General features: G+C 36.4%; 1 long non-coding RNA gene across 1 annotated transcript; it reads right to left on the bottom strand.

Moving 5' to 3' along the window:
* Positions 1–5,769: 5,769 nt before the first annotated feature.
* On the bottom strand, positions 5,770–25,493 carry LOC128659585 (uncharacterized). The gene is made up of 3 exons (XR_008402434.1): positions 25,478–25,493; positions 6,629–6,740; positions 5,770–5,791 (listed from the first exon to the last, which is right to left on the bottom strand). It is a non-coding gene; the product is annotated as an uncharacterized LOC128659585 (long non-coding RNA).
* Positions 25,494–27,475: the final 1,982 nt, after the last annotated feature.

Here is a 27,475-nt window from a genome sequence, read left to right as displayed (position 1 = left end):
AATCTGCTAGTGCCAAGGTTAACAGTGATAGTGACTGTAAAATGTAAACCACGGACTTAATAGGATGGTAAACAATGAACATAGAATTACTTTAGAGTACACTATTTTTTTTCTTTACAGAAAGTCATATCAATGTATTATTGATTACAAATGTATAACTATAAACCTTATACACAAAGAAAAACATGGCAGAAAATGTCATATTGCTGTTGATTCCCTTTTTTTTTTTACATCTTTTTTTTTATTTGATTGATTTTATACATATTATCAATAATAACATAAACACAAATAAAATAAAATTGATAACAATAGAAAGGGAATAAAAGTAAATAAAGTGAACATAATTTTTCTGCACTATGGTTCTTACTATATTTGTATTAAACAAATACAGTCTAATATATATTAGGAAACCAAAGACATACTGCAGTATGCCACTTGATACATTGCTAAAAAAAAAAAGAAAAAAAACATACTATACACTGCAAATCTTACAATGGTTACAGTATATTAAAAAGGTAAAGCCAAAAAAAACCAGTTGCATTATGTCATGTGAAAAAGTACTTTATATAAACCCATTGCATTTCTAATGCTCATTAAAACCTAAATTCAATCTAATATTATTACCCCTTCAAGTTAGGTAGAGAGGAGAGAGAATTTTTTTTTTTTTTTTTTTTTACCAAATCCCTAATAGGAAAGATAGGATGATCCCTTTCATTTAGGGGAAAACTCTTAATGAATAATGACCATTTATATATATATATATATCTCGCTCAATGTTCATATCTACATTGTATTTTTCTAATATATATTCACCTAGATTACGAGTTTTGCGTTAGGGTTAAAAAGCAGCGTTGAGAGGTCCCAACGCTGCTTTTTAACTCCTGCTGGTATTATGAGTCTTGCAGGTACAGGTGTACCGCTCTTTTTTTTTGGCCAGACTCGGAAATACCGCAAATCCACTTACGTCAATTGCGTATCCTATATTTTCAATGGGACTTGCATAGCGCCGGTATTACGAGTCTGCCAAAAAGTGAGCAGTAGACCCTCTCCTGTCAAGCCTGGTACCGCATTTTAAAGTCAGTAGTTAAGAGTTTTACACTACAATGCCGTAGCATAAAACTCTTAACTAAAGTGCTAAAAAGTACACTAACACCCATAAACTACCTATTAACCCCTAAACCGAGGCCCCCCCACATCGCAATTTTAACTCCTAATCTGCCGAACCGGACATCGCCGCCACTATAATAAACATATTAACCCCTAAACCGCCGCACTCCCGCATCGCAAACACTAGTTAAATATTATTAACCCCTAATCTGCCGGCCCTAACATCGCCGACACCTACCTACATTTATTAACTCCTAATCTGCCGCCCCCAACGTCACCGCCACTATATTAAATGTTTTAACCCCTAAACCTAAGTCTAACCCTAAACCTAACACCCCCTAATTTAAATATAATTTAAATAAATCTAAATAAAATTAATACAATTCACTAAATTATTCCTATTTAAAACTAAATACTTACCTATAAAATAAACCCTAAGATAGCTACAATATAACTAATAGTTGCAATGTATCTATCTTAGGGTTTATTTTTCTTTTACAGGCAACTTTGTATTTATTTTAACTAGGTACAATAGTTATTAAATAGTTATTAACTATTTAATAACTACCTAGTTAAAATAAAGCAAATTTACCTGTAAAATAAAACCTAACCTATGTTACAATTACACTTAACACTACACTATAATTAAATTAATTACCTAAACTAAATACAATTAATTACAATTTAAAAAAATTATCTAAAGTATGAAAAAAAAACACTAAATTACAGAAAATAATAAAATAATTACAAGATTTTTAAACTAATTACACCTACTCTAATCCCCCTAACAAAATAAAAAAGCCCCCCAAAATAAAAAAAAGCCCTACCCTACACTAAATTACAAATAGCCCTTAAAAGGGCCTTTTGCGGGGCATTGCCCCAAAGTAATCAGCTCTTTTAAATGTAAAAAAAAAAGTACAAATACCCCCCAACATTAAAACCCACCACCCACACAACCAACCCTACTCTAAAACCCACCCAATCCCCCCTTAAAAAAACCTAACACTAACCCCTTGAAGATCACCCTACCGTGAGACGTCTTCACCCAACCGGGCAGAAGTGGTCCTCCAGACGGGCAGAAGTCTTCATCCAAGCTGGGCAGAAGAGGTCCTCCAGACGGGCAGAAGTTTTCATCCAGACGGCATCTTCTATCTTCATCCATCCGGCGCGGAGCGGGTCCATCTTCAAGACATTCGACGCGGAGCATCCTTTTCAAACGACGTCCGACTGAAGAATGAAGGTTCCTCTAAATGACGTCATCCAAGATGGCGTCCCTTCAATTCCAATTGGCTGATAGAATTCTATCAGCCAATCGGAATTAAGGTAGAAAAAATCCTATTGGCTGATGCAATCAGCCAATAGGATTGAAGTTCAATCCTATTGGCTGATCCAATCAGCCAATAGGATTGAGCTGGCATTCTATTGGCTGACTGGATCAGCCAATAGAATGCAAGCTCAATCCTATTGGATGATTGCATCAGCCAATAGGATTTTTTCTACCTTAATTCCGATTGGCTGAATTATCTTGTAATTATTTTATTATTTTCTATAATTTATTGGGGGGGGGGTTCGTACTTTAGATAATTTTTTTAAATTGTAATTAATTGTTTTTAGTTTAGGGAATTTAATTATAGTATAGTGTTAGGTGTAATTGTAACATAGGTTAGGTTTTATTTTACAGGTAAGCGTGTCTTTATTTTAACTAGGTAGTTATTAAATAGTTAATAACTATTTAATAACTATTGTACCTAGTTAAAATAAATACAAACTTGCCTGTACAATAAAAATAAACCCTAAGATAGCTACAATGTAACTATTAGTTATATTGTAGCTATCTTAGGGTTTATTTTATAGGTAAGTATTTAGTTTTAAATAGGAATTATTTAGGTAATTGTAGTAATTTTATTTAGATTTATTGTAATTATATTTAAGTTAGGGGGTGTTAGGGTTAGGGTTAGACTTAGGTTTAGGGGTTAATACATTTAAAATAGTGGTGGCAACGTTGTGGGTGGCAGATTAGGGGTTAATAAATATAATGTAGAGTTCTGCGATGTTGGGGGCAGCAGATTAGGGGTTAATACATATAATGTAGGTGGCAGCAGTGTCCGGAGCAGCAGATTAGAGGTTAATTATATAATGCAGGTGTCGGCGATGTCGGGACGGCAGATTAGGGGTTAATAAGTGTAAGATTAGGGGTGTTTAGACTTGGGGTTCATGTTAGGGTGTTAGGTGTAGACATAAATGTATTTTCCCCATAGGAATCAATGGGGCTGCGTTAGAAGCTGAACACTGCTTTTTTGCAGGTGTTAGGTTTTTTTCAGCCGGCCCTCCCCCATTGATTCCTATGGGGAAATCGTGCACAAGCACGTTCAGCCAGCTCACCGCTACCGTAAGCAGCGCTGGTATTGAGATGAGATATGGAGCTAAATTTTGCTCTTCGCTCACTTTTTGGCGGTTAACGCAGGGTTTATAAAAACCCGTAATACCAGCGCTGTCTGTAAGTGAGCGGTGAGTGAAAACTGCTCGTTAGCACCGCACCCCTGTTAATGCAAAACTCGTAATCTAGGTGATTGTTTTTTCAAATAATTTTTAACTTCTGCAATGTTAGGGATAGTTGTTTCTTTCCACTTCCTAAATATCAAATATCTGACTGCTAAAATAACCATATTGACTATTTTTTTATGTTGGCAGTTTTGTGTCTCATCCCATAAGAATTATATAATCGAGAAGAGTGCAAGGAAAAAACAAACAAAAAAACAACAACATTGTGCAGCGTCGACCAGCTATGTCAGGAAAAAGAGAGCCTTAATTTGATCGTTTCCTTCTTTTTCCCCTTTCTTCCCTTTCCCTATCTTCCCTTTTCTTTTCTTTTAAGGGTATTATTAAAGGTTTTTATCAGCTTACTTAGAAGGCTAGTTTTTCCCCAGTAGGTGTAATAAGTATCCTATCAAAAACAAAAAGCAACTTAGTTTAAATTCACACAATATTGATGCTAACTATACCACTTATTTAAAAAAGCAATAGTCTTCAACCCAAAGTTCAACCTTTTATTAATTATATGTGAAGAAAAGACTTTGTTCATATTCTCCAGCTTCACTTTTAGAGGTAGCAAACATAAACAATATGTGAGAATTTTCTTTTAAGTAAGAAATTATTCTAGAAAACGTTAAATAACAAAGTCTATATACTTTCCATTATAGATAGCATTGAGTCTGTTTTACCTTTAAATTCAGCCTATGAAGTATAAAGTATATTTACTATATCCAGCAATATGTTTGGGTCAAACAAAAACTTATGTGAATTTTTCATATACGTATTTAGTACAGTATGTTATATCCTTATTATATATATATGAGTACCTTGCAATTTAATCAGGAAGAACCCCAATATCTTCTAATAAATTAGTGGGGAATTCAGCTGTTTAATTTGAGACATGATAACCTTAGTTAATTCAGTTGTTTTATGCATCAAGACTAAAAGTATCCTGCAGTGCTATACTTATATATTGAGCAACAATTATTTTTTTTTCAGAAGGATCATATTCTACACAAAGCTTTCCAAAAGATAACTTTTAATGGACTAGTAAATAGTCCATTAGTGTAATAGTGTAAAATAATTGTATATGTCTTCAGCCTTATATTTTTCTGATGCCTACTCAATTAGTTAAGGCTAGAAGTATATAACCATTCTGCACTGTGGCCAATTTTTACATACGCCCATATGTTAGTCCAAGACCATCTGCAAGCATGGGGGGGGGGGGGGCAATGTTCAACCAGTCCCAAAAAGCAGAAATTTAGTCGGTTAAAATGTAGATTAATTAATTCAGCAAAGCCAGTTCAGGCAGTAAGCTTTTATATTGAAGTATGCAAAGTTAGAGCCCAAATCAGGGCAGTTTAATATGCTTAGAAATAAGTCAGCGAATGTTAATAAGAGAGGCCTTTTAGATATAGATATAGTGCAAGCAAGATTTATTAATCCTCAATTGATACACATGCATATATCTACTTTTGCAATTTTTTCAGCCCTAATCGTAGCACATGCAAACGTTAAGCGAAATAAGAAAGCAAGCCCTCTTTTCTGCGATACTTGCTGTTTGGAATTCCTCCAGCTGTAGCCTGGCAGTCCGCTTCTTCAGACATAGAAGTCTGCTGCTGAATCAACAGCCTCTCAATCACACTGCCGCTGCGGGTTAGATATCATCTCAATAGGAGGTGAAGTCGGCCTTTTAACTTCAAGTAGACAAAGCTCTTGTGTCTACCAATTCAATCACCGCCTTTTTTCACCTTTAGTAGATTTTACTTTGCCCATCTGTCTCCTCCAGTATTCTGCCATAGCAGAAAAGCCGTTAGTCTCCCTCTCGCAGCACCGGTGGGAGGGAGAGTTAGACAGTGCTTCTAAGGGTTGGTTCCTGAAATCCTAGGACAAGATGAGTTTCATTGCCCTTAACGCCTCCTCAGTCACCACCTTCTATGGCGAAGGCGCCGGTATCTCGCGCCTCTCTTCCACCACAAGGTATTGTTCTCCTGCCGCACAATCTCCCCAGTCACAGGGGCTCCAGGCGCAAATTCCTCTGCATTAGGAGCATGGGTATCAGAGAGAAGCGCTGCGTGACTTGTGCTTAGCTCCTCCTCCAGAAGTCTCTATGATGGTTCTCTTTTATGTGTCCAAGGCATAGATTTTGCTTCTGGGAATAAAGATAGAGGTGAAAGAGAGATGCTTTTAAACCAGCGTAAGATCATTTGGATATTCTGTCTAAAAACTAGGCAGCTCATGGAATTAAATTCTGAAATTGATGTTAATATGGATTTCCAAATAAATGTTTTCAGGGTGGGGGTTGGGAAATTAATACATCAAAACAACTTAATATAAGTGACAATATGAGCAGTAGTTGCTTGTTGTATACATGCGCTGCACATAATTTTATAAACTGTGGCTCCTTCACATCAAAAGAGCAACTCAAGTAGGTTCCTTTTTCTTAAACATAAGAGGCTGAATTATGTGCGGGGGGAATGTTTGTCCTATTACTCACCCTGGACTTAAATAAATGCTACATTTCTTGTTTAAATTGGTTGTTCAGCTTTAGTATATATGCATTTCTGTAAACTGTAACTGATGCTAATGTATAACATAACTATTGTTTTCAGCAGTGTATGCTGTATTCATATTTGGCTGCATCCTTATATGCCATAATATTTAGACATTTATATAGGCTGCCAGCTTTTTATGAATATGTTGCTCTTGTGATAAGAGGTGTTTTACATTATATGATTTACTTTGTATAGACAGCAGTAGCTCTGCTTTATTGTAAATGATCAAGTTCTATGAATGACTATAAATGGCTTTCAGCATCATGGCTGTTGGCTTCCAGTGCCTACTCCAAAGTATGCTGGGGGAATTGGAGGAGGCTTTGCAAAGTGCTCCAGTTACTTTCTTTCTGTTGTTTAAACTTCAACCTGACTGACCTTTCCACTTCTTGGCTTAACGTGTCTACTGTCACCATCTTTCATCACCACCATGGTACCTTTTTAAATTTTGTCATGTTGAAGTTGGTCACATCCAAGTAACAGTCCAGGGTTCCAAGTTGGCTCTTTTATACTTAACTTCTGTATGTTTGATATTAATCCTGACATCTGCTACACATTTGGCCATAAAAGACAAACCCCAATTAGGGTTTAAACTAAATAGAATTTTTGTCACATATAAATTAACCAGTAGAAGATTTAAAATGATATAAAATGAATAAAAATAAATCAACAAAACACAGTGTATTGACAGTACAGTGCATAAAGATTATTAAAAGATCATTATTAACATATTCAACTTCAAGTTCTCTAAAAAAGATTGGTATCTATAATAATATTCAGTGTTTAATATTTTCTGCATTGACTTTGTAATAGCCTTAGGTTCTACGGCTAAATTTGACTAGGATGGGGCTTGGGGTCGCCTCAGTTACATGGTCCACCTATTTTAACTTCAGGACTTGTTAGGTTAATAGTTTCACCATTAATTAAAGTTTAATTAGAAAGCACAACATGATGTAAAGAAAACATTAAGCACTAATGAATTACCACAAGGCATATTTAAGAAAAGTCAAAACAGATTTTGAAGTCATAAAGGTATTATCTCAATAGTGGTTAAAACACTTTTTAAGTCTGTAACATAAGCTTGACATAATGACCAGGAAATCCCATTAGCATACCCAGAAGCTTCCGAAAACACATATAAACTTAACCACCCTATCTCATATGCTGCAGCAAGACAGCTATGATTTGTCTAACCCAATACAGAGCCGTAGATGATATCAAGCAGGCTTGTCAATCCTAGATAAGCACTGACTGCTTCATGCAGAACACAAGTGAGAAATAAAAGATAGGTGGTAACAAAGATTCACACAATCTCCTCTACAGATTCCATATTTCATCCTGAACAAAAAATGAATGTAACTAACAAGGTGTAGGTTCTGAAAGTTCACAACAAAAAGACTTGTCAGTGAAACCTCATGGGATTCTTAAATTGAGATCTTTGTATCTCACAAAGGCAGGTTCCATACATTTTTTAATATGCAGGAGATACTTGCATTACAGTATAGTTCTCAATTAAAATAATTGTGCTCAGTTTAGTCTTAGTACTTTGCATTTATTCACTATAGACTTTTGTAGTTTAAATTTTTATATGTTTAGAATTTTTATTTTCTGCTGTAGTCCACTCAAGATTTTTATAGTGGTTCTGTGTTTTTGTAGAAATGTCCATGGACAAAAAAAAAATATTTCAGAAAAAAACAATTAAAAAAAAATGTATTTCATTTTGTCCAATATTTACTCATGGTTTATTCAGAATTAGGGCCAGATTACTAGTGGCGCGCTAACAGTTACACACGGGCAATATTAGATTCATCAAGGCTGTTTGTGTGCATCAGAAGGAGTGCTCATATTAAACGTTGTAAGCAAATGTGAACGCAAGAGCGCAATTGCAATTTACTCAAGAATGATTACCGCAAACTCACAGCTCTGGTTAAATGCTTCGCAAAGAAAAAAAAAGTCAAAAAACACACCAAAAATACATTACAAAGTACTTATACTTATAATAACACTTTCTAATAAAATATTTTTTTGCATAAAAAAATTATAGGGGCTCAAATGGCTTTAACATAGAGATACATACCTATACATATCTAAATATGTTGATGTATGTATGTATATATATATATATATATATATATGTATATATGTAAGTACATACGTATTTATGTATTTATATGTGTATATATGTATTTACAATTATATATACACATATAAACACATAAATACATATGTATACATATATAGACATATTTTGAAATGAATTGCAGCCCTTTGCAATCAAGTATATGAAAACATGTAAAATCATATTTATGCAATGTTCATATAAAGTGTTTGTCTATGTATTTACTGTAAAACACGGGGAACCTTAAAGCAGATGAGCTACAGCAGCAGAAGACCATACCGGGTGCCACTCCTGTCAGCTAAGAACAGGAAACTGAGGCTACAATTCACACAGGCTCACCAAAATTGGACAATAGAAGATTGGAAAAAAAAATTGGTCTGATGAGTCTCGATTTCTGCTGCGACATTCAGATTGTAGGGTCAGAATTTGGCGTACCAAACAATATGAACGCATGGATCCATCCTACCTTGTATCAACATTTCGGGCTTGTGGTGTAATGGTGTAGGTGATATTTTCTTTGCATACTTTGGGCCCCTCGGTACAAATTGAGCATTGTTTAAACACCACAGCCTACCTGAGTATTGTTGCTGACCATGTCCATCCTTTTATGACTACAGTGTAACCATCTTCTGATGTCTACTTCCACCAGGATAATGCACCATGTCACAAAGCTCAAATCATCTCAAACTGGTTTATTGAACATGACAATGAGTTCACTGTACTCCAATGGCCTCCACAGTCACCAGATCTCAATCTAATAGAGCACCTTTGGGATGTGGTGAAACAGAAGATTCGTATCATGGATGTGCAGCCGACAAATCTGCAGCAACTGCGTGATGCTATCATGCACTCTTTAGATAATCATTGCATTTTCTTGCACATATATTGCATATACTTTGTTTTAGTAATGTTTACTGGCTTGTATGTCATTGAGTCACTTTTTAAAATTACTATTTCTAATAACTATCCAATCCATTAGGTCTTCACATAAATGTGTCTTTCACTAACACCTCAAGGTAAGGTGACAGTGGGGAATTGGATACCCAATGTAATATATTGTATATAAGTTGCAAATGGTGTCTTGTGGTATGTTTTATCCTGCAAATATTTTGGATTTAAAAAAAAAAAAAAATATATATATATATATATATATATATATATACTGTATATATATATATATATATATATATATATATATATATATATATATATATATATACAGTGGGGCAAAAAAGTATTTAGTCAGCCACCAATTGTGCAAGTTCTCCCACTTAAGAAGATGAGAGAGGCCTGTCATTTTCATCATAGGTATACCTCAACAATGAGAGACAAAATGTGGAAACAAATCCAGACAATCACATTGTCTGATTTGGAAAGAATTTATTTGCATATTATGGTGGAAAATAAGTATTTGGTCAATATCAAAAGTTAATCTCAATACTTTGTTATATATCCTTTGTTGGCAATGACAGAGGTCAAACGTTTTCTGTAAGTCTTCACAAGGTTGTCACACACTGTTGCTGGTATGTTGGCCCATTCCTTCATGCAGATCTCCTCTAGAGCAGTGATGTTTTGGGGCTGTCGCTGGGCAACACGGACTTTCAACTCCCTCCAAAGGTTTTCTATGGGGTTGATATCTGGAGACTCCCCAGGACCTTGAAATGCTTCTTACGAAGCCACTCCGTTGCCCGGGTGGTGTGTTTGAGATCATTGTCATTCTGAAAGACCCAGCCACGTTTCATCTTCAATGCCCTTGCTGATGGAAGGAGGTTTGCACTCAAAATCTCACGATACATGGTCCCATTCATTATTTCATGTACACGGATCAGTCGTCCTGTTCCCTTTGCAGAGAAACAGCCCCAAAGCATGATGTTGGTATGGTGTTCTTTGGTTGCAACTCAGCATTCCCTCTCCTCCAAACACGATGAGTTGTGTTTCTACCAAACAGTTCTACTTTGGTTTCATCTGACAATATGCCATTCTCCCAATCCACTTCTGGATCATCCAAATGCTCTCTAGCATACTTCAGACGGGCCCTGACATGTACTGGTTTAAGCAGGGGGACACGTCTGGCACTGCAGGATCTGAGTCCCTGGCGGCGTGCAGGATCTGAGTCCCTGGCGGCGTAGTGTGTTACTGATGGTAGCCTTTGTTATGTTGGTCCCAGCTCTCTGCAGGTCATTCACTAGGTCCCCCCGTGTGGTTTTGGGATGTTTGCTCACCGTTCTTGTGATCATTTTGACCCCACGGGGTGAGATCTTGCATGGAGCCCCAGGTCGAGGGAGATTATCAGTGGTCTTGTATGTCTTCCATTTTCTAATTATTGCTCCCACAGTTGATTTCTTCACACCAAGCTGCTTGCCTATTGCAGATTCAGTCTTCCCAGCCTAGTGCAGGTCTACAATTTTGTTTTTGGTGTCCTTCGACAGCTCTTTGGTCTTCACCATAGTGGAGTTTGGAGTGTGACTGTTTGAGGTTGTGGACAGGTGTCTTTTATACTGTTAACGAGTTCAAACAGGTGCCATTAATACAGGTAATGAGTGGAAGACAGAGGAGCCTCTTAAAGAAGAAGATACAGGTCTGTGAGAACCGGAAATCTTGCTTGTTTGTAGGTGACCAAATACTTATTTTCCACCATAATATGAAAATAAATTCTTTCCAAATCAGACAATGTGATTGTCTGGATTTGTTTCCACATTTTGTCTCTCATAGTTGAGGTATACCTATGATGAAAATTACAGGCCTCTCTCATCTTCTTAAGTGGGAGAACTTGCACAATTGGTGGCTGACTAAATACTTTTTTTCCCGGTTGGGGATGATACCATTAACCAAGGGGGACCTCCGCTTCCTTCCTACAAAAGCCAACTTCAATACCTTCCGCACTCAGGTAGTCTAGATAATTAAAGAAGTCCTTTTGAATAACTTAAAGGACATGAAGCCCAGCAAAGCTTTCTACTTTGCTTCTTTTATCAAATTTTCTCTTGGTATCTTTTGTTGAGAAGCAAGGATTTAAGTTCAGGAGTGTGAACATATCTGGATGACTGTATGTTGCAGTTCTACAAGAATGTTATACATTTGCAAGAGCACTAGAGGGCAGTACTATTTCCTGCCATGTAGTGCTCCAGACACCTACCTAGGTATCGCTTCAACAAAAAATTCCATGGGAACAAAGCAAATTTGATTATAGAAGTAAACTGGAAACTTTTTTTTAAATTGTACGCTCTGTCTAAATCACAAAAGAAAATGTTGGGATTTCATATCCCTTTTATAGACAAGTTGCAATAACAAGTGGAGAAAAAATCTGCAGCTCAGAAGAATACTCAAATCTGTGCCACCTGAGCAATAACTACAGGAACTATTCACCCAGCTTTCGGATTCAACAGGCAAGGAAATCAGCATTGACAGGGCTCAGAGAGCTTCGCCAAGTTCCAAAAGAGTTTGCACCTCCATAATAGTAAAACTGAACCAATTCACTGACAAAGAGGAGATTGTGAGAGCAGCAATGCAGAGCAGCTAATCACTAAAAATGGTAGCCAGATCCAAATCTTCCCTGATATTAGACCTCTCGGGCTTATTAAATGCAAAGAAACCAAGTAACTGACAAATCATCTTGAGAATTTAGGCATTCATTAAAGATGGGTTTTTATATTCTGTTTGTGAGTCTTTAAACGACAGCAAAATGAAAATGTATACAATAACTCAAGATATATACCTTTTACCCTAACCTATGCTATTCTTAATTGAGAAGTGATGATCTTTTTGTGGACTAAACTAGCTTACCTGACATTACCTGGTCCAACCACACAAGGATTTCTCTAAATATGCATTGAAATCTTTTTCCATTGACTCCCTACATATGGAGACTAGATGAGTCCCTTCTTCATAACCCCATTGTAATGGAAAAATTCACAAATACTCTCTGTGAGTTCTTTGACTTAAACCAAACCTCTTCTAGTGATATTTTCCCCCAGTGGGATGTATATATGTCAGTTTTGCATGAGCATATCATTAAGCAATAGGCAAAAATTAAAAAACAATGTACTGCCCACCCTGTTAAATTGATGAGTACCTTATTTGAGCATGATCACCAGTCAGACCCATTTTATCAGGCTTTGTCTCTTGCAGTACAACATGCCAGAAGAGAAGTCAGCACATGGTTTAGGAAAGACAACCAGCAAAAATCTCTATTCCTCCAAAATGTGTACATTGAGGGTATTAATAAAATAGGCCCCCTCAAATCCTAGAAGTCTATATGATATACCTTGCTTAGCGACTACAAAACATCTCACTCCTCAATTCTGATCTCAAAATATTAACACAAATTCTACAAAAGAGGATAGATTTGGTCCTATCAGAATTAATTTATATTGAACAAGTCGGTTTTGTCCCGGATCATGAGGCTATGGACAACACACTTGTTAAAATAAGTGTAGTGTGAATTTTGAGTAAACTTCACCTGTATACAGCTAATGAGATACATCAGTGAAACTAGGCTGTTTTAAAATGTTTACATAATTTCAAAGAATTATGAGAGAGCTTCAGACATACCCTGTAATCTCCCTTGTTTTGTCAATTTTAGTTTACAATAAATCAAATACAAAGTGCAATGTAATTTGTAAAAGATACTCAGAAATATACAAAAGATGATCCAAATTTGTTAAAGTAACACAGAAACTTTTAAAACATAATCATAATTTCTAAAATCCCTGCTGGGTCTAAATTTGAATCTAAATGTATTAAAATATAAAATAGAAAGTGCAAAGCTTACATGCAATAACACTGAAAGGACCTAATCTGGAGTATAAAGCAATATAAAATACAATGCACAAAGTGCAAGTGCAACAAAATTCTCATATCATTCAGTGCTATATTGCACTGGGCTTGTCTCTACTTCAGATACAGAATTCAGAGCAATCTCGCTGTGCTGGAGAGTTCCGCTTTTTTTTTGCATTCAGTGAGTTCATTCCCAGTTCATTCCCAAGCTGGATAATTTTTGATCATCGGGTCCTATGAGAGCTACAAGTAGAATTAAATATGTTTGGTGAACTGTGTAACTTTTAGTGAATGCCCATAGACCTGAGATTTTAAACATTAACATGGATCCCATACACTTCTCAGAATTAAGAGATATACTGTATGTCATTTCAAACTCCAGCATGTCTGTATAAAATATTTAGGAATAACCTTATTACTTGATCCTCTCATTATTTGAGTTAAAATCTCAATCCCTACTAACAAGCTATCTAGACATTTTCTAACAGTAGAGAGGAAAATTGCTGTCCCGTATACAAACCCTTAAAATGACTATACTCCTTAGACTTCTTTTACATAATTCAGGCAGTTCCATACCAATCCCCAAAAGGTTCCTTTATCTTATGCAAGCTTGTCTCAATAACTTTATATGGGGCAAAATTAAACCTAGAATTAATAGGTCTACCGACACTCTTCCAGGAGAGCTCTTGAGGCCTATCTTTTATCCCACTATAACGGCTTGGCTATGCAGAGGGAGCTAGATTGGCTTAGGGCAATGGAAATTTAGGCTTGGGTTTCATAGACTTTCAAATATTAACAACATAGGGGTATATTTATTAAAGTGCGGACGGACATGATACAATGTAGTGTATCCTGTCAGCCGCACATCGATAAATGCCGACAGCATACGCTGTCGGCATTTATCATTGCACCAGCTGTTCTTGTGAACTGCTGGTGCAATGCCGCCCCCTGCAGATTCGCGGAGAGGTTGCTAGCAGGGGGTGTCAATCAACCTGATAGTATTCGATCGGGTTGATTTCTGTCTGTACTATGAAGTCAGGATCAGACTGATATGTTTTAGGAAAGTTCTTCTCTGTGAAAAGCACATGTTGAGCAAAAAGAGGCTGCTTCTTGGGTGGTAACTAGCCATAGAACAAGCTATTATGCTATTGTTCGTTCCCAGGTTGAGCACTTCACTCTTTTTATTTATACAAATTATGACACTTAGGGAAGTCTCCCTAAGTGTGATGCGGGAATCCAGACTTTTGGTTAGTTTTAGTTTTTGTGGGACTGTTTTTCGTTTGTTTAATGTATATGCTTCTCCAAATAGGGTAGAACGTTTGCTTAATTTTGAAACTTTAAAGTTTTTTCTGCCATGCCGAGAGCCAACTTTTTTGGTTGGGGATTTTAATTGTATTATTAAGAATTGGGACAGAAAGGGTGGGAGTGATTGTAGGGTGGATAGCTCAGGGAAGTTTTTACTTGATTTGCTTAAATCTTTCGGTTTGAAGGATGCCTTCGGGTATGTTTCTTTTTCAGGGGAGGGTTTTACTTTCTTTAGTGATAGTGGTGGGATAAAATCTCGAATTGATTTTTGTTTTTTATCTAAATTTTTATGTGTTGATGATTTTTCTTTAAAGCGGATGCCCTTTACGGATCATACCCTTTTGATGTGTAAGGTGAATTGTGATTTGAAGATCAAGTATGGTAAGGGTGTTTGGAAACTGAATGTGGATTTGTTAGAAGATGAGAAGTTTAAGCGTCAGTTTGTTTGGATGTATGAAAGGTGGGTGGGAATGGTTGAAGGTGGAAATAAAGAGGTTTTTTATTAAGAAAGGCTGTGAGAAAGCTAGAATGGAAAGGGAGTTGTATGATAAATGGTATCTGAGGTTGTTGTATTTGTGTGAATTGAGAAATTGTGGTATTGATGTGCATGAGGAAATTGCTAAAGCAAGAAAGATAATTAAAAAGTGTATGCATGAAAAAGGAAAGAAAATTGTTTTTATGGCAAAATTGGAGAAAATGGAAAAGCATGAGTGTAGTAAATATTTTTTTAAGAAAGCTTTTGAAGGAAAGACTGGTTTTGTTAGTGTTTTTGATAAGGTTAAGTGTGAAGTTAATGGTACGGATGGTGTTTTGCGTGAAGTTCATGAGTTTTTTATTGGAAAATGAGTTGTTGGAAAACATTGAGGTTAAGTTGGAAAAATATGATAATGATTTGTTAGAAAGGGATCTAAGTTTGGATGAGATTGCAGAGGTTGTTAGGAGTTTTAAAGAATGGGAAGGTACCTGGTTGTGATGGTTTGCCTGTTGAATTTTATACTTGTTTTTGGAATTTGATTGGGGTTGATATGTTGGATGTTTTTAGAATGAATGTTTTGCCTGTTTCAATGAGGAAAGGTTTGATTGTTTTGTTATTTAAAAAGGGTGATAAGAGAGATTTGAGGAATTGGAGGCCGATTACGTTGTTGAATGTTGACTATAAGGTTATTGCAAAGGTGTTAGCAAATAGAATGCGTGGAGTGATTGGTAAGGTTGTGGGTGAAGAGCAAGTGTGTGCTGTTCCTGGGCGTCAGATTTCTGAAAGTTTGTTGTTACTACGTGATGTACTGTGGTATGTGAGGGAGAGGATGAGGTCTGTTGCTGTTGCTATTGTGGATTTTGAAAAAGCGTATGATAGGGTAGTGCATGATTTTATGTTTCATGTTTTAGAACGTTTAGGTTTTTCTGGTAAGATTATTGGATGGTTTAAATGTTTGTATAGTGATATTGTGAGTCAAGTCCAGGTTAATGGTTTTTTGACTGAGGAATTTTGTGTTAAATCTGGAGTGCGTCAAGGATGTCCTTTGTCTCCTGTGTTATTTGTATGTGTCATTGAGCCATTATTAACTAGTTTGAGGAAGGATAAATTAGTTAGAAGTTTGAGTGTTCCTGGTAGTAATGGAAGGTGTTTAAAAGTGATTGGGTATATGGATGATGTGAGTGTGGTATGTGAGACTCAGGCTGGTTTGAGGAGGGTGAAAACTTTAGTTGAATGTTTTTGTATGGCAAGTGGTTTCAGAGTTAATTGGAATAAGTGTAAAGTTAAAGTTTTTGGTAATGATAGGGAGATTGATTCCTGTGGATGACCTGTGACTGAAGGTGCAATTGAGGTGTTGGGTGTGAAATTTGATGTGGATTTGAAAGGCTTGGAAAGTTGGGAGAATGTTTTTGATAAAGTGAGTACAAAACTTCAGTTTTGGTCTTTAAGGAATTTATCTTTGGAAGGAAAAATGTTAGTTATTAAATCGGTTTTGATCCCTATTATGTTATATTTGGCGTTAGTTTTTCCACCACCTGAGAGGATTTTTCTGAGAATTTTGAGACTGTTGTTTTCTTTTTTCTGGAGTTCTGGTATGGAGCGTTTGAAAAGAGATGTTGTTGTTAAGAGTAAGAATGTTGGTGGTAAGGGTTTTCCAAATGTGGAGAGATTTTTGGCTGTGAAATATGTTAGCAGGTGTGTGGTTCTGAGTGGTAAGGATAGTATGGCTGGTTGTATGGTAAAGTATGCTTGTGGAAATGTTTTAAGATGATATGGTTTATTTGAGATTGATAGAAAGAAACCGGTATGTTTTGTTGTTCCGTGGTTTTATGTAAGGGTGGAATGTTGGATTAAAAAATATGGTTTGGAGAATGTTAGTAGGGAGATGTGGTGTGCAAACAGAATGGTGTTGAAAATGTTGGAGAAGAAGGAAGTTCTTGAGTTGATTGGGGGTTTGAATGAAAATGAATGTGTGTTGGTATGGAAAAATATGTGTAATAAGTATTTGATGAATAGGCAGAAAGATATTAGTTGGATGAGTGTGCATAAGTGTTTGCCAACAAGGGATTTTCAGAGAATGCGTCATTTAGTGGCTTCAGAAGTGTGTCCTAGAGATGGTTGTTTTCAAAGCGAGAGTGTTATTCATTTGTTTTGGAATTGTGAGTATGCTAAGGATGTTTGGAGAAGTTTGAAAAGGATGATTAAGGGTTTGACTGTAGTGCAATGTTTTACTTTTAATATGATGATGTATGGTTTGTGAGGAAGTGGTGTGGAAAAGGAGAAAGCAAGATTGATATGGTTGTTGGCATGTTGTGTGAAGGAGGTGTTGTGGGATGTGCGTAATATTTTGATTTTTAAGAAAGAGGTAGTTACTGTAGGTAATTGTGTGGATATGATCCGTGGGAAGTTATTTTTGTATTTTTCTTTTGATAGGAGGTGATATGGGGAATTAGATTCTGAAGGCATCTGGAAGACAAAGAAGTGGAAGGATTGGATTATTTAGTTTTGTGTTTTTTTTTATTTGTTTTTTCCTCCAGTTTGTTTTTGTCTGTATTTGAAATATGTTTAATTTTATTTTGTGTGATTATTTAAGTTTAATGTTTGCATTTTGATTTTTTTCTGATGACAAAAATTTGGGTCAATATTTCAGTTTTGTAACAAGAGATATATTGTTTGCATTTGTTATTATGATTTTATTTTGTATATATGCATATATGATTATTTTTCTAATAAAAGAATTATGAAACATACATCTGGGGTTTTGCTGTTTCTCTCTTGCCTGGTATTTCAGGACTGGACTGTACTTTGAAGTCAGGATCAGACTGATATGCTTTAGGAAAGTTCTTCTCTGTGAAAGGCACATGTTGAGCAAAAAGAGGCTGCTTCTTGGGTGGTAACTAGCCATAGAACAAGCTATTATGCTATCTGCTGCCTCAGAGCAGTCTTTAGACTGCTGCCTTATAACTTATGTTTACGGCCTTCAGGCTTGCCGGAAACTAAATTTACCCTATAGAATGTTGGACATCTATGCTGGGTCCCAAATGAATACAGCCCTTTATTATTTGATAGAAAGAAAAAAATGCAGCACTCGTGGGACACTTTCAGTAAAAAATCCAAATTTTATTCCATAATGTTAAAAACTCAGGTTAGGATCAGGGAATTAACCCCAAAGGGTGAGGGACAGAATCATACAGCATAAGTCTAACATTAGGTGTAAAGATTTTAATGCCCCTGTCTCCAATAATTTTTTTACTTTTGGCCACTCAATTGCACAGTTGAAATTCCAAATTATAGATCATGTCTCTGTCCCACGAAGAGGTGGGGACAGAGAATTGATCTTAAAAAGAGAGAGTCTATGTGGATTTATAGGCTAGATTGTCTGTATCCAAAAGGAATGAACCGTGAAATTGATTTTAATATCTTTTTGTGATTTTGCAGATTCTACAATAATTCCCCTTTCTAGATTTGAAGGATCAAGATGAAGAATTATCCCTCACTACTATCTTTGTAAATATTAAATTGTGTATTGTTCTGTAATCTTGATATGAAATGTAAGATGCAGTTGAAATACGAGTATGTAACACTGTTAGACTTTTATACAAAGTTTTTTGTTTGATGTATTTATTGCTATATACCACTAGGTGGCGATAACATTAGAGAATTGTTGCAGGTATAAGCTAGATGATATGGTTATTGAATACACCTGTGGTGTTGGGTATTTAAGGAAGTTGTATACTGCATGAGGGTCATATGATTAAGGGCTACTGAGCCCGAAACGTCATCTTTTTACCTCCAGGTACTAATAAATTTTGAAAGATAACCATTGTGGTGCTGCTGGATTTTCTTTGTACTTGATATATGGGATTCTTTGAGCAGTGGCTCCTCCAGCTCTGCACACCTAATCTACACTACTAGTGCTTGAGTCACTTTGAGACTGTGGATTTTGTATATACTGCTTGACTCTGTGCACAGTGTGTTCTAAGATGGAGACTTCACAAGGAACCGTACCAGATATGGAGGCTCAGGTTTTTACATACAGTGATATGGAAGCTGCAAGGATAACTACACTGGTTTGTGGATCCAGAGATTTCTTAAAGACACCTGTTACTGAAGCCAGCTTTAAAAGTTATGAAAGAGTGGCGAAAAAACAAATGACATTTGAATTGCATGCCACCACGCTTGCGGAATACCATAGGGTGCGAAGAATTCCCAGAGGCCTGAGGATGAGCTCCAGACCCACCCTATTGGTAGACAATAAAGAATATTGTAAGAAATATGAGTGCATCTTAAATAAATGCTCGCTAGATATTATAGTGCTCACGGTGGAGTACTTACAAAAAGCTATAGACGAGCAAAAGATTGAGATCAAGCAAATTGAGGATGCATTGAAAATGGATCTATCTACTGCTGATATCGAATCAAAGCTGGCTACAATTAACAAAGAGATAGCTGAAATAAAAAAAGAACTATAAACCAGAAAGCGTGAGAAGTTCTATCGAGACGAACAGGATTATACTGTACACACGGAACTGTGTATCGCTGGACCAGGGAACGTATGGGAAGGTAACGCAAGCGCACTTCCGGTTGGGCCAGACGGGGCAACCGTTACACTAGACGTGAGATGAACACGCCTGACTCGCAGACAGATAGCTCTCCGGGGGAATCGGATGCAGGAAGCGTCGCGGGGGCAAGAGACACCGCCGCAAAGGGCCCACAGGGACAAGGACGGATGCCACAGAGGGAAATGCCACAACAACGCCAAACGAGACAGAAAACAGGACTTGATAGTGAATATCTCGGGAACACCCTTGACGGCCGCAGAGGAAAAAGTACTGAGTAAGGGTCTTTCTTTTTGCCCCAGCAAAGACTGCAATTTCTTTGACTTACAACAAGATCTTAATAGACTGTTTAGGAATATTAAATTGAAATCCTTTTTTTCTAGTAATGAATTGCATATGAATGTGAAAGAGTAGAATGAGTTAAACATTCGCAAATTTGGGTTAAAGAACAAAAGTAATTTTACACCTAACAGCTATAATCATTGTGTAGATACCTATATAGATTTGGTATGTAAAGATATTGACAAACTGAGAGATAATGTCTATAATAAAAAGGCAATACACATTAAGTCAACTAATAGAAACAACCTTGCAAAAGCAGAGAGAGAGGCCTTGATAACATTGAAGGATAAAAAAGATACGATCTATAAGCAGGCTGATAAGAGTGGTGCCTTAGTGGTACTTTAATAAAGGCTATTATGTAGATGAAATAAGATCACAATTATGCGATACAGAAGTATATCAGCTTTTGAATCATAATCCAACATGGGCAATACAGAGAGAAATAAGTGGTTGTTTGGAAAATGCTATTAATAATGGGTTAATTGATAATGAAACCAAAAAGTTTTTGTTTGTAGAAAATGGGATAATACCCGTTTTTTATACTTTAGCAAAAGTGCATAAAAAACTAGACAAGCCACTAGGGAGGCCTATAGTGGCCAGCACAGAGTCTATCCTTTCCAAGATATCTATATATTTGGATAACATCCTAAGGGGATTTGTTGAACAATCCACTTCTTACATAAAGGATGCTGGAGATTTTCTAGATAAAATACAGAACCTTATGGCACCGGATAGATGTATATTGTATAGTCTTGATGTGGTCAGTCTATATACCTCTATTGAACATGAAGGCGGATTGGACGCTGTAAGAAATGTTTTGGCAACTAGTGGTGTATATACTGTCCAACAGCAAGAATTTTTGCTGAACCTTTTGAGTATAATCTTATATTGTAACTACTTTCTCTTTGAGGACAATTTCTATATGCAGGTTAAGGGTACTGCAATGGGATCCAATGTCGCCCCTACCTATGCGAATTTATTTATGTCAACATTTGAGGAGAAGTTTGTCTATCAGAATAAGATGTTTCTTCTATATGGCGCCACCTGGTGGCAATATATAGACGATATCTTTGGAATATGGTGGGGCGACATTGGATCCCTATTGGAGTTTGTGGAGGATTTGAATAGAGCCACAAGATGTATTAAGTTTACCCTTACCTGGGATGAACAATCTATCAATTTTCTAGATACTCTGGTATATAAAGAAGGTGGTGGTCTTAAAACAGACTTGTACAGGAAGACTACAGATAAGAACAGTTTATTATACTATACAAGTGCGCACCAACTCTGTTTAATTAAATCTTTACCTAGAAGTCAGATGACTAGGGTGAAAAGAATTGTATCAGATGAACAGCTTATTGAAACTAGATTGGAAGAGATGGGTGAGAAGTTTAGAGATAGGGGCTATCCGGTTGACCTTATAAACAATGAAATAAAGAGAGCTAAGCAAGATACATTGACCAGTGGTAATAAAAAGAGAGTGAACAATAGAGAAGATAGAATTATCTTTGTTTCAGAATATAGTAATCAAAGTTACAAAATACAAAGAATTGTAAATAAATACTGGTTCTTGTTAAGAGATTGTCATCAAGATAATAAGGTTTTTGCTAATGGACCAATGCCAGCATATAGGAAAAGTACCAGTATTAAAGATAAACTTGTAAGAGCAGATATAGGGAGTAAGAAATTGAAACAAAGCTATATCTCTGGAAAAAGTTTGGGTTGTTATCCCTGTTTAGGGTGTGCTAATTGCAATAACATGGCTAAGGGCCGTAATTTTACACATCCCTTAACTGGTAAAGTATATAAAATTAATGGCTTCTATACCTGTAATACCGATTATGCAATCTACTTGATTAAATGCCCATGTGGGTGGATTTATATTGGAGAGACCACCCAAAGGGTGAGGGGCAGAATCATACAGCATAAGTCTAACATTAGGTGTAAAGATTTGAATGCCCCTGTCTCCAATAATTTTTTGACTTTTGGCCACTCAATTGCACAGTTGAAATTCCAAATTATAGATCATGTCTCTGTCCCACGAAGAGGTGGGGACAGAGAATTGATCTTAAAAAAGAGAGAGTCTATGTGGATTTATAGGCTAGATTGTCTGTATCCAAAAGGAATGAACCGTGAAATTGATTTTAATATCTTTTTGTGATTTTGCAGATTCTACAATAATTCCCCTTTCTAGATATGAAGGATCAAGATGAAGAATTATCCCTCACTACTATCTTTGTAAATATTAAATTGTGTATTGTTCTGTAATCTTGATATGTAAATGTATATATTGCTATATACCACTAGGTGGCGATAACATTAGAGAATTGTTGCAGGTATAAGCTAGATGATATGGTTATTGAATACACCTGTGGTGTTGGGTATTTAAGGAAGTTGTATACTGCATGAGGGTCATATGATTAAGGGCTACTGAGCCCGAAACGTCATCTTTTTACCTCCAGGTACTAATAAATTTTGAAAGATAACCATTGTGGTGCGGCTGGATTTTCTTTGTACCCCCTGGATGAAGATGGATGTCCGGACTTTAGGAACCGTGTGTAGATTTTCTGGGGTTAGTGTTAGGTTAGGCTCCACAACACCGGGATTCAGTAGCTCTCATCCTATCGGCCGATTTGAAAATGTCAGCCAATAGGAATGCAAGGTACCACATATTTAAATGGGTACCTTGCATTCAAGCTTCAGTGTATGGCGGTGACCTTATGAAGAGGATCATCCACGCTGGATGTCCGCGCCGCGGCAAAGATGCTCTGCGCCTCCACATCTCCACAGCTCCGTGACACCGGGATGAAGAAAGAAGATGCCCCCGTGATGGATCAAGATATCGCTGCCTGGATGAAGACTTCTCGCCGCCTGAATAAAGATGGATGTCCGGACTTCAGGAACCGTGAGTAGATTTTCTTTGGTTAATGTTAGTTTTTTGTTTTTTGTTTTTTTGGGGTTAATAGGTTTATTTAATAGTTGCGATGTAGGTGGGCGGCATATTAGGAGTTAATAAGTTTAATAAAGTATTTGTGATGCGGGAGGGTGGCAGTTTAGGGGTTAATAGGTCATTTATGGGTGTTAGTGTACTTTGTAACATTTTAGTTATGAGTTTTGTGAAACATTTTTGCTTCGCAAAATCCATAACTACTGGTCTCAGATCGCGGAATGGATTGTGTCGGTATAGGCTGTAATGCAAGCATTTTAGCCGTACCACACAACCTTTAATACGGCGCTATGGAAAATCCCACACTCAAACGCCATTTTTTGAGTGAGGAATGGACGTTGCGTTACAGGCTAAAATGCTTGCGGTATAGCTATACCGCCGTGACTTGTAATATGCGTTACCTGCCATTCCACACGCAATGGCCAATTTTTCAGCTGTATAGCCGTACCGCATTATAACGCAAAACTTGTAATCTAGTCGATAGAAAGTAATGAGGCTCTCTGCAGAATCTCACAAGGGAGAATGAACATAAAGGGATAGAAAGCTCAAATTGAATTGTATATGGGTGCATTTCAGATTTGAATAGAAGCAAAATTGCATTTTACTTCCAATAGAAAAATTGCTTTCATTAAAAGTTATTACTGTTTCAGCTGCATAAGCACATATGCCACGTGTGACTAGAGTATCAGGATTCAAACACCATGCCTGCTCAGATAGCTGAGAACAAATCTGTGTCATACAAGCCAAGGCAGAGTCTGTGAATATGCTGCTGAAAAACAGAAATGCAAGCTTAATTCAAAAATGTTTTAATTCAAATTTAAAATATACCCAAACAAATTTCAATTTTGAACTTTCTATCCCTTTAATAGGGGAGATCCTGGCATTTAAATAGATTCTCAGTTCTAAGGAAATACAAATTAAACTGTTTAACTAGTATTTGCTTCTGTTTCAGTAAACAGTACTCAGTTAGACACATGAGAGCTTAAAGTGAAGGTAAAGTTCTGTCAATAAGAACACATCAATGCATTCTTCAATAATACAATAAGTTAATCGCTAAGTTGATTTTTTAATTTTTTTTAAATTTTGCGACTTTCTATATATATATATCCCTACAGTTTCCATGATAACTCCTCCCAACCTCTGCTTCCTGATTTTCTGTGCTGTGACGTATAGAGCGGTCCCACACGCTCTATACATATTTTAGAAGCACATTGACGATGATCCGTTGAAATGCGCATGCGCAAATTGTTGATTTCTCTGTCTAATAAATTATGTGTTATATGTGAAACAAATCATTTCAATCTAATTTATATAATTTATACAACTAAAAAGGAGAGTTACATTCACAAAACTCATGAATGTCAAAGCATGACAAGGCTGCACTCAGGTTCAAAAATAAATCTGGTTTATTATACCCCTTGATAAACCAAAAAACACCTTAATTAAAAAGTTGCAAAACATATGTAAATACAAATCCAGGCATGAAAAAGAATATCAATGTTACAAGGAAAGAATATCAGAGTTTAACAAGTACCAGAGCACATAAGTGTATACAACACGCTCTATACCTAAACTCAAAGTGGTTCATACGCAACAAATGCAGACCAGAGTATTGGAGCATATAACGCTATTATGGCGTTACAATGTTGCAAAGTTCCTTTAACTGTGACTTCGTTGCCAAAATGGAAAGTGAAGCCCATGGTGTATCAACACGCTCCACAAGTCAAAGGTAAACATATCACAAACTAGTTGCTATTAATCTGGTGTTTAGATAATATATCCCTTTACAAAGCACCTTCACGGTTACCATATTTTTATCAAAACTGATCCGTTGTAAGTTTTCAGTGTAGTGTGGTTACTACCAAACAGCAGAAACTTGAAAGTCTGGATGAATCCGGAAAACAAAATTCAACAGCCTAGACAAGATTCACCGGTTTACAGATCAACGAGAATGTAACTCTCCTTTTTAGTCGTATACATTACATTTGTGACTACTTATAACTTTTTCTTTAGGTTCTATTTACATATACATTCACTGACTACCAGAGTGCACACACCCCCTGTTTGTGTAATTTATATAATTCATTGAATATATTCAGATATGAAAGTATTATATAATTATTAAAAATAAATAAGACCTTCCATCCAAATAATCAGAATAATATTTAGTTGCTAAACTGAAAGGTTAATTGTTATCAATAGTAATTTAAGTAATTAATACAATTTGATAATAATAATAACCATATATTTTTAGAAGTAAATTCATCGTTATCCGTTTATTCTATTTGTTAATATATATGTAAAGAAGCTAAAAATAAACATATTTCAATTTGCAATTTTACATGAAAGCGGTACTGACTTCCAAATAAGTTTCAGGAGTAAAGTGACGCGATTGTCCGTATTAGAGGCTGCCGTAAGAAGTCTATTGCTTAATATGGGAATTCAGAACTAAAACAAGTACTCATGCGCAAAACGGGAGCGTGCATGGATTCAGAGATGCAGAAATAAATTGTAGAGCATGCGCAGAACATCAAGTAGGCGGATGACGTGGAGGGATGGCCGCCTAATGGCCAGATTTTTAAAAACACGTGATCAAGAACAGCAAAATTGTTTTAAAAAAAATGGGTTGAATTAGCGGACCGGCAAAAACAGAGTTAAATGGTGATTACTTTATTTACAATAATTTTTAAAAAAAATCTTAAATGAAATGAAACATTAATTTTGAACAAAGAATAATATTTGAGATCGTCATCAAGGTAACTTTACCTTCACTTTAAGAACCATCCAGGAAGCACCCCTCTCCAGCCCATGGAACTTCCCTTTTTAACAAAGAAAAAAATTAGAAGTACAATGCAATTTGTAAAAGACACACTGAAATTTGCAAAGTATGATCCTAATTAGTTACATAGAAACATTGAAAGTGCCATCATAATTTATACAATTCTTAATTTTAGCTGCATTGCTTTATACATAATTTAAATGTTTTTAAACACAAAATAGAAAGTATTAAGTTTAAGTGTAATAAAACTTAAAAGGGACAGAGCTTTTAATATAAAATAGTTACTTATATGTAGTAAAGCAACATTTCTAATGTTCTTTCATTATTTACTTTACCCCCTTTTCATGTAAACTAGCTCTGAAAATTGTGGAGCTTCTAACCATTCTTCTCATTGCTAAATCTGCTACATGGCTAAGCCTGGATTGGCTTCTCAAAATAAAGCAAGTTGTAGGTGGAGTTCAGATATTGAGAAACAGTTGTAGAAACAGTTGTTGCAAACAAGAAGTCATTTTGATTTAAGAAATGTTTAGGACTTAGTTGGTATGTTACTTTATAGCATGACAACAGAAATATCTGCATAATAATTTTTATAAGATAGTGTATTTATAAGTGAAACACTTTATTTTAATGTATTTATCTTCTGTTTGCGTACATTTTTATTTTGCCCTAACCCTTTGCACAAGGACTTTAGTCGCACTAACAAGACAAGCACAAATTTACAACTAGATTACGAGTTGTGCGTTAGGCTGAAAAAGCAGCGTTAACAGTCCTAACGCTGCTTTTTCCCTACCGCTGTTATTACGAGTCTTGCAGGTTTAGGGGCGCCGCACACTTCTTTGGCCTTACCGCAAAACTACTTACTTAAACTTTGTAAAGTCTTTTTTCTATGGGACTTCCATAGAGCTGATATTACGAGTCTGTCCCGGGAGGCCAAAAAGTGAGCGGTACACCCTCTACCTCCAAGATCCGCATTTAAAAGTCAGTAGTTAAGAGTTTTATGGTACAACGCTGTAGCAAAAAACTCATAACTAAAGTGTTAAAAAGTACACTAACACCCATAAACTACCTATTAACCCCTAAACCAAGGCCCTCCCGCATCGCAAACACTAAAATAAATTTTTTAACCCCTAGTTCCAATCAGCCAATAGAATGAGAGCTCAATCCTATTGGCTGATTGGATCAGCCAATAGGATTGAACTTCAATCCTATTGGCTGATTGCATCAGCCAATAGGATTTTCTCTACCTTAATTCCGATTGGCTGATATAATTCTATCAGCCAATCTGAATCTAAGGGACGCCATTTTGGATGACGTCACTTAAAGGAACTGTCATTCAGTAAGAAGACTTCGTTTGAAGAGGATGCTCCGCGTCGGATGTCTTGAAGATGGACCCGCTCCGTGTCAGATGGATGAAGATAGAAGATGCCGTCTGGATGAAGACTTCTGCCCATCTGGAGGACCACTTCGCCCGGCTTGGATGAAGACTTCTCCTGGCTTTGTTGAGGACTTCAGCCCTGTTGGATGAAGACTTTTGCTGCTTCCTTGAGGATGGATGTCCGGTCTTCAGAACAGTAAGTCGATCTTCAGGGGGTTAGTGTTAGGTCTTTTTTAAGGGTGTATTGGGTGGGTTTTATTTTTTAGATTAGGGTTTGGGCCGCAAAAGAGCTAACTGCCCTTTTAAGGGCAATGCCCATCCAAATGCACTTTTCAGGGCAATGGGGAGCTTCGTTTTTTAGATAGTATTTTATTTGTTGGGTTGGTTGTGTGGGTGGTGGGTTTTACTGTTGGGGGGGGTTGTTTGTATTTTTTTACAGGTAAAAGAGCTGATTTCTATGGGGCAATGCCCCGCAAAATGCCCTTTTAAGGGCTATTGATAGTTTAGTTTAGGCTAGGGTTTTTTTATTTTGATAGGGCTATTAGATTAAGTGTAATTAGTTTAAAGATCTTGTAATTTGTTTATTATTTTCTGTAATTTAGTGGGGTTT

Source organism: Bombina bombina, chromosome 5 (assembly GCF_027579735.1).
Source record: "Bombina bombina isolate aBomBom1 chromosome 5, aBomBom1.pri, whole genome shotgun sequence".
Lineage (NCBI taxonomy): Eukaryota > Metazoa > Chordata > Amphibia > Anura > Bombinatoridae > Bombina > Bombina bombina.
The sequence above is the reverse complement of the archived record's forward strand: the minus strand, read 5'-3'. Positions and strand labels throughout refer to the sequence as shown.